General features: G+C 41.0%; 1 pseudogene; it reads right to left on the bottom strand.

Annotated features, from left to right (window-relative positions):
* Positions 1–4,273: 4,273 nt before the first annotated feature.
* Positions 4,274–6,394, bottom strand: LOC104861049 (annotated as a pseudogene).
* Between the last annotated feature and the right edge of the window lie 463 nt (positions 6,395–6,857).

Below are 6,857 nucleotides of genomic sequence, written 5' to 3'. Positions count from 1 at the left end.
CTTTCAGTATTACTTGACTTTAAAAAATCAAAATCATAACCTTGGGTTTTTTTTTCTAGACAAAAATTAAAATTAAATGTTAAAGCACCAAAGTGGCTGAGGATGAGGGACAACTGAGATGAAGCTGGAATATCAGAGGGTTTAGGGAAGAATGTGTGACAATGTAGAAACAAAACACAAACCTACACAAGATATGGTCAGGCAAGAACGTTAGCATCCTTCACTCATATAATATGTCATAAAACAAAGCCACAGAATTAAGAGGCAGAAATAATACGAATTCAACAGGTGGAGAACTTAGTAAGATAACTAGATCAGTTGTAATTTGCCTAACTCTATAGATTCATTTATCACATATTTACTAAGTTATAACTATGCCCAAGACAAACATGATCCCCACCTCATTCTGCTTATAGTACAGAGAAGAAGGAAAACATTAAATTTAAAAGTCAAGGTGGGTGTGGTGACACACACCTTTCATCATAGCTCTCTGAGGGGCTGAGGCAGGAGAACTGGATGTTCTAGCCAAGCCTGGGCAATTTAGCAACTTAATGAGATCTGTGCCACAATTAAAATAATAATAACATCTTGAAAAGGGTTAAGGATTTAGCTCTGTCTGTGTAAATGTCCTACATTCAACCCTTAGTATCATAAAATACAAAAACAAAAACCAAAAACATTGGTTGGTCAGGGTGGTGCATGCCTATAATCCCAGCACTGTGGGAAGCCAAGACTGGAGGACCGGAAGTTTGAGCTCAGATTGGGGGCCTTAGTGACTTAGCAAGACTCTGCCTCAAAGCAAAAAACAAAACAAAACAAAAGGGGTGAGGATGTAGCTCAGCGCAAAGACCACAAATACCACAAGATGGATAGATAAATAAAGAAAGAAAATTAAAATCATATAATTGCACAACAACAATTGCATTAAACAGTACTCATGTAGAATGAAAAGCAGTGGAGCTGTGGTGGAGCTGTGGGCCAATCTAGGCGACACAGAAGATCTTTCACAGGAAGCGAAAACAAGCCGGAGTCCTCAAAGCAGAAGGGGAAGAAGAAAATGGCACGTGATGAGATGGGTAAGGTAAGGAGAGGCTAGCTCATGAAGGGCTGTGATAGATATATATATCCTAACAGTCCCAACTGAGAGCAATTTAAGTGTTCATTAATCTTAACATTCTATATTCACACAAATACTACAGAGCAATGAAAATGAACTGCTACATACAGCAACAAAGATACTTTATGAAGCTTGAAAAATAGGCTAAAATGAACCTTTGGTAACAGATTAAAATAGGTTTCAATTCTTCAGTTACACAGGTAAACACTGTGCAGTTTACTCTGACCTATAGTTGACTTGTGCACCTTACCTTATGTTTAAATTATATTCCAACAAAGGAAAAGGAAAACTGAACAACTAAGGCTCTGGCGAATAGTACAGCTATGGGCAAGAAGTAGAGGGATACAAATATCTTTGTCCCTTTACTGGAACACAGAAATAAACATTCACATTTTCAAAAAGAGTAAATTTCTAAGTGCATATTTGGTATTCCTTTCATTATAATGGTTTCAATTTTGGCTGAAGGTTGGGCAGATATTTTCGACTCCCATGAACTAGGCAACTTTGTTCTGCTACACATGCCAGTTACTTGCCAGCACTCAGCTTTCACCACTCATTTTGCTAAATACAGTACTAAGTGGAACATTAAAGTAGATACAGAATGTAGCCTACAGAATTATAATGGCTATTGGTCATTAGTAACATCCCAAAAGGAATTTATTTATTTTACTATACTGCTTATCTATTTTAACCTAAACTCTGCTGCCACCTGTAGTAAAGGTGGAACAGAGAACATTCTTTGAAATACAGAAAACTTTATTTCCTAAGCTTTTGGGGAAAAAAAATCAGAAAAACAAAAGCCTTAAATACTCTAAAATAACTGCTCTATTTTGCACTTCAAATCATTTTTGGTCAAGTTTGACACTGTGAAGATTAACAGTAGTCCAGGGAATGTGTTTTAATACTACTAATTAAAGAAAATACTGAGACCAGTGAGGACGGCCCCAGCCCTGCAGGGAGCTCGCTGTTCCCCCACCTCCAGTGCCCCGGGGGTCCTCCTGGGAGCAGACTGGTGAGGACCACTCAGCTGACTGAGCGCCTCTGCAGCACTCCCCCCGCCCGCCATGCTCTTGGGCCTCCTGGTTGTGCTGGTACTTGGATCCACACTACAGAGGCACAGTGGTCATAATGGGCTCCAGAACATAGAATGGAAGGGAACAATTATATTAAAGGCACACCAGGCCTCAGGAGTCGGTAAGTTGGAGGGACCTCCACCTTCCATCAGAACTTGAACTGTCTTCAGGGGAAGGACAGCTGGGACCTGCAGTAGAACCTGGCAGAGTTCAACCTTGCAGGAGGTCAATTTGGGCCTTGCATCCAGAATTCAGCCTGAATCTCAGGGGTCTCCAGATGTACTCAGTTACCACATCTTTGACAAAGGAGCCAACCATCCTCACTGGAGGAAAGATAGCCTCTTTAATGAAGGATGTCAGAAAAACTGGATTTCAACCTGCCAAAGATTAAAACTGGATCCCTATCTTTCACCATGCACTAAAGTAAAATCCATGTGGATTAAAGATATAAATATTAAAACAGAAACACTAAACTTTCTGGAAAATAATTTAAGTAGAACTCTTGAAGATATTGGCATGCGAAAAGGCTTTATGAACAAATCCTCAGTAGCATGGGGACTAGCACAAAGACTCAACAACTCGGATCTCATCTTATTAAAAAGCTTCTGCACTGAGAAAGAAGCCACCATTATTAGAAAGCTTCTGCACTGCAAAAGAAACCACCAAGAGAGCTAAGAGACAACCTATAATGTGGGAAAAAAAGTTTACCAGTTGCTCCTCAAAGAACTATTATCTAGAATATATAAAGAAATAAAGAAGACCCCCCCAGACATAAAGACCCAATTCAAAAATGGGCATCTGAAGTGAACAGACATTTCTCAAAGAAGTAAAAGCAGCAAATAAACATAGGAAAACATGTTCAACATCACTGGTCATTTGAGAGATGCAGATGAAAACAACACTGGAATTTCATCTCACCCCAGAAAGAATGGCTGCTATCAAGAAATCAACCAATAACAAATGTTGGCACGGCTATGGTGAGAAAGGAACATTTCTCCATTGTTGGTGGGAGTGCAGACTGGTGCAACCACTGTGAAAATCAATATGGAGTTACCTCAAACACCTAGGATTAGAGGTTCCATTTGATCCAGCTATTCTCCTGCTAGATATCCTCCCCAAAGAATTGAAAGAATCATACCACAGTGATATATGCTCACCCATATTTATGGTGGCATAGTTTGTAATAGTTAAAACTTGAAAACAGCTCAATTGCCTATCAGTTGGAGATTGGATAAAGAAAATGTGGTTTTTCTATAAAATGGAGTACTCCTCAGCCATTAAGACACACACATGTAAATACAAAATAGTTTCTCTGGTGCGAAAAACTAAAAGTGTAAATAAGACCCAAACTGTATAACTAACTGATAATGTGAAATAAGAAGAAAAGGGCTGAAGGTGTAGGGCAAATGGGAATGGTAGAGGAAAGGAAATAAGGGAAAAGAAAAAATATGGGAAAAGGAAAAAATGGAAACAAAGTCATTGTAAATAGGGAAGGGTGGAGGGGGGTGAAAGGGAGGGGAGAGGTATGGGGCAAAATGCGAGCCAAGATACATCATGTAAAGGTGCAAGATCCCAGTGATGAATGTAATTGTATACCTAAGATGTACCAATGAACTTCATGGAAAAAATTCGACTTAACCAAGTACCTGACAAGACTCCTGATAGAAATTATACAGATAAAAGATTAACAGATGTAAAGATTTTCAAGAGCAAAAAAATGTTCCTAAAGTTATCCATGCAGAATAAACTCTGGCCTAGAGTGAAAGTAAGGCAGGAATGAATGTAGCACCCTGACCTGTAAAAGGAAAAAAAAATTAAATGAGTCTTGTGTTGCTCTGGCTGATCTCGAACTCCCATCTCAGCCTCCCGAGTAGCTGGGACCACAGAGGTGCGACCATGCCCAGCTGGAGATGTAAAATACAGTTAACTACAACCTCCCATATGTATAAATAAAATAGGACGTTTGTGCTGGTGTGTGAGTGAGATCCTAACCTTCAGACTTAGTGTCAAACAGAACCACTCTAGCTGGCCATTTATTTGTGAGAAAATACAGGCAACATGTGAGATTCGTTTTTCAGACTTGTTAGCTTCCGTCACTGAGGGCACTACCTTCCAGGCCCTGGTCTGGGTGCTCGTTAATCTGCGACTCCACAATGTCAGTCTGACACACTGGACAGCTGACCAGCTGGCTCTGACTGCATAAGCTGCTGGAACTCTGAGTCGTAGCTGTAAAGTGTGAACTCCTCTCTGGCTCACTGCTGTCACTGTAGCTGTCCTTTCTCCATAAAGAAGGCGTCAGAAATATTCTTGTCTTCCAGCCTGGGCCGTTTTCCTGGGAACTTGTCTTAGGACCCATGTCCATACTGGGATGCAGCTAGAGATGCTGAGGCCACCACTTGGGAGGGATTTCTCAGGGATGTCTTAGAAGATGGAACCTTCTTGTGAGAACTAGAAGAGACTGAGTGTTTAGTGATTTCACCAACGGTCCCATTTTTCAGTAGGGTTCTGTTCACACTTCTGAAAGACTTTTGGTTGGCCACTGAGACTCCGGAAAAGTAGGTGCTTAGGACACTTTGGTGCACAAGGAGGGATGAGATGAGATTTTTTTACTTGAAACATTCTGTCTGAATTTCACCTTGGTGGTAGAATCAGGTCTTACAGCACCTGCTGAATCATTCTGAGTAAAAAGATCTTGGGACTCACTGAGGGCACGTGAGGCAATCAATTTCCCAGATGAAGTTGGATTCCTCACCTCTTCCAGAACATACCCTTTCCCTACTGAAAGGGATTAGCAGTTAAGCCTCACTTCTCCTGGGCTTATCTTCACTCTCCACTGCTGATACAGGCTGCTTTTGTAGTTTTGTCTTTCCTCTTCCTTTTTATAAGTAATTTTCTGGCCCTCGATTTTTATGTAAGTGCCTCCACAGGTTTTCTGGCACTCAGCCCACCAGGAGTCATGTGCACAGGGTACCCTGTTGTTGGCACGTTTGACATGGGCTGACAAAGCCCATTGCAGCGCCACCAGCAGTACACCTCCACATCATCGTGAAATGTGTGGTATACCGCAATATTGGCTGCGGTCAGGCGGTTGATGAGGTGCATATGTTTACAAAACTCTGGACCATGTCCTTCCTGATCTTTATGTTATTAGTGATAAATAAATAGGCCTGTATCATTTCATGCAAGAGGGTCTCTACAAGATCTTTTCTTGGACCAAACTTTAAACTTTTAACTTTGTTCACTGATGCAGATGGAACACATTCTACCACTTCCTTCATAGCAGCAAATCCAAGCACACTCTTGAATGGAGTCCTTACTGAGGGTCCCTGAGTCCAGCACACTCTTGGGGTTAGGTTCTAGAGGTCCAGTTCACACATCTTAAGGGACCTTGGGTCCTGACATTTTCGGGGCCAGTCCTAAGAATCTGGTCCACTAGTCCTAGGGAACCCTGGCATTCTCAAGTCAGGGTTCTAGGAGTCAATTCATAGTTCTGAAGTCCTTGGGTCCTGGTCTTCTTGGGGCAGGGTCCTAGGAATAAGGTCCACATCTCCTGAGGACTCCCGGGTCCTCACTCTCTTGGGGCCAGGACCTAACAGTGAGGTCCAGATGTCCTAGGGGACTCTGGGTCCTGGCACTCTTGAGGCAGAATCCTTGGGTATAGGGCCACTCATTCTGAGGGTCGCTGGGACCAGTGCACTCCTCTTAGTGGTGTCTTTGGGCTAAGCCCTCAAAGACCCTCGACAATAAATTTCTTTAGGTTAAGCCACCCAGTCCATGCCAGCAACGAATAATTATAATTTGAGATTTAAAATACAATGCATTAGCACCAAAAAAGTGAAATACTTAGGCATACATCTAACAAAATTTGTATAAGATCTATATGAAGAAAAAGAAAATTCTGATAAAAGGATTCAGAGATGTAAACAAATGGAAAAATGGTCCTGTTACATAGATTGCTCCATTATTGTCCAGATATCAAGATGTCAATTTCCTATTGATTTATAGATTCAATGAAATCTAAGCAAAAATCCCATCAAGTTATATTATGGATATAAATAAATCCTTTTGCCTATGCATTGATTACATTAGAAAGACTGAAAAGATTAAAAACTGCTAACAGAGTGACTGGTGAAGTAAACAGGGGATCTGAGGAGAGATTTGCTTTTACGCATTGTGTACCTTTTGAATTTTGTGCCAAGTGCATGTACGTATATGAAGAAATCCAGACAAGCAAATAATTTATACTAGTTGACATAGCTAATAAGTGATAAAAGAGGGAGCTGGGCATAGTTTTCATGAATGTAATCCCAGCAGTCAGGAGGCTGAGGCAGGAGGATTATTGAGTTTGAGGCCACTCTTGACTATATAGTGAAACCCTGTCTCAAAATAAAACAAAACAAAACAGAGATAAAAGGGCTGGGGATTTAGCTCAGTGACTCTGTTGCCTGCCTTGCAAGCGCAAGGAAGTCCTTAGTACCAAAAAAGTTCAATCCTTGGTACCAAAGGTAGAGGTGGGGGGAGGGAGATAAAAGAGGGATTGAGTCCAGGTTCCAGGTCTTCTGATTCATAAACTCAGTGTTTTTTCCCCCCACTGTACAACTCTATGAAAGTGATAAGAAAATAAGTTTCTTTTTGTTTAGAAAAATAAGAGAGAAGGGTGGAAAGAA

This window comes from Fukomys damarensis, unplaced genomic scaffold, assembly GCF_012274545.1.
Source record: "Fukomys damarensis isolate Sample0158 unplaced genomic scaffold, DMR_v1.0_HiC HiC_scaffold_18, whole genome shotgun sequence".
Taxonomy (NCBI): Eukaryota; Metazoa; Chordata; class Mammalia; order Rodentia; family Bathyergidae; genus Fukomys; species Fukomys damarensis.
The sequence above is the reverse complement of the archived record's forward strand: the minus strand, read 5'-3'. Positions and strand labels throughout refer to the sequence as shown.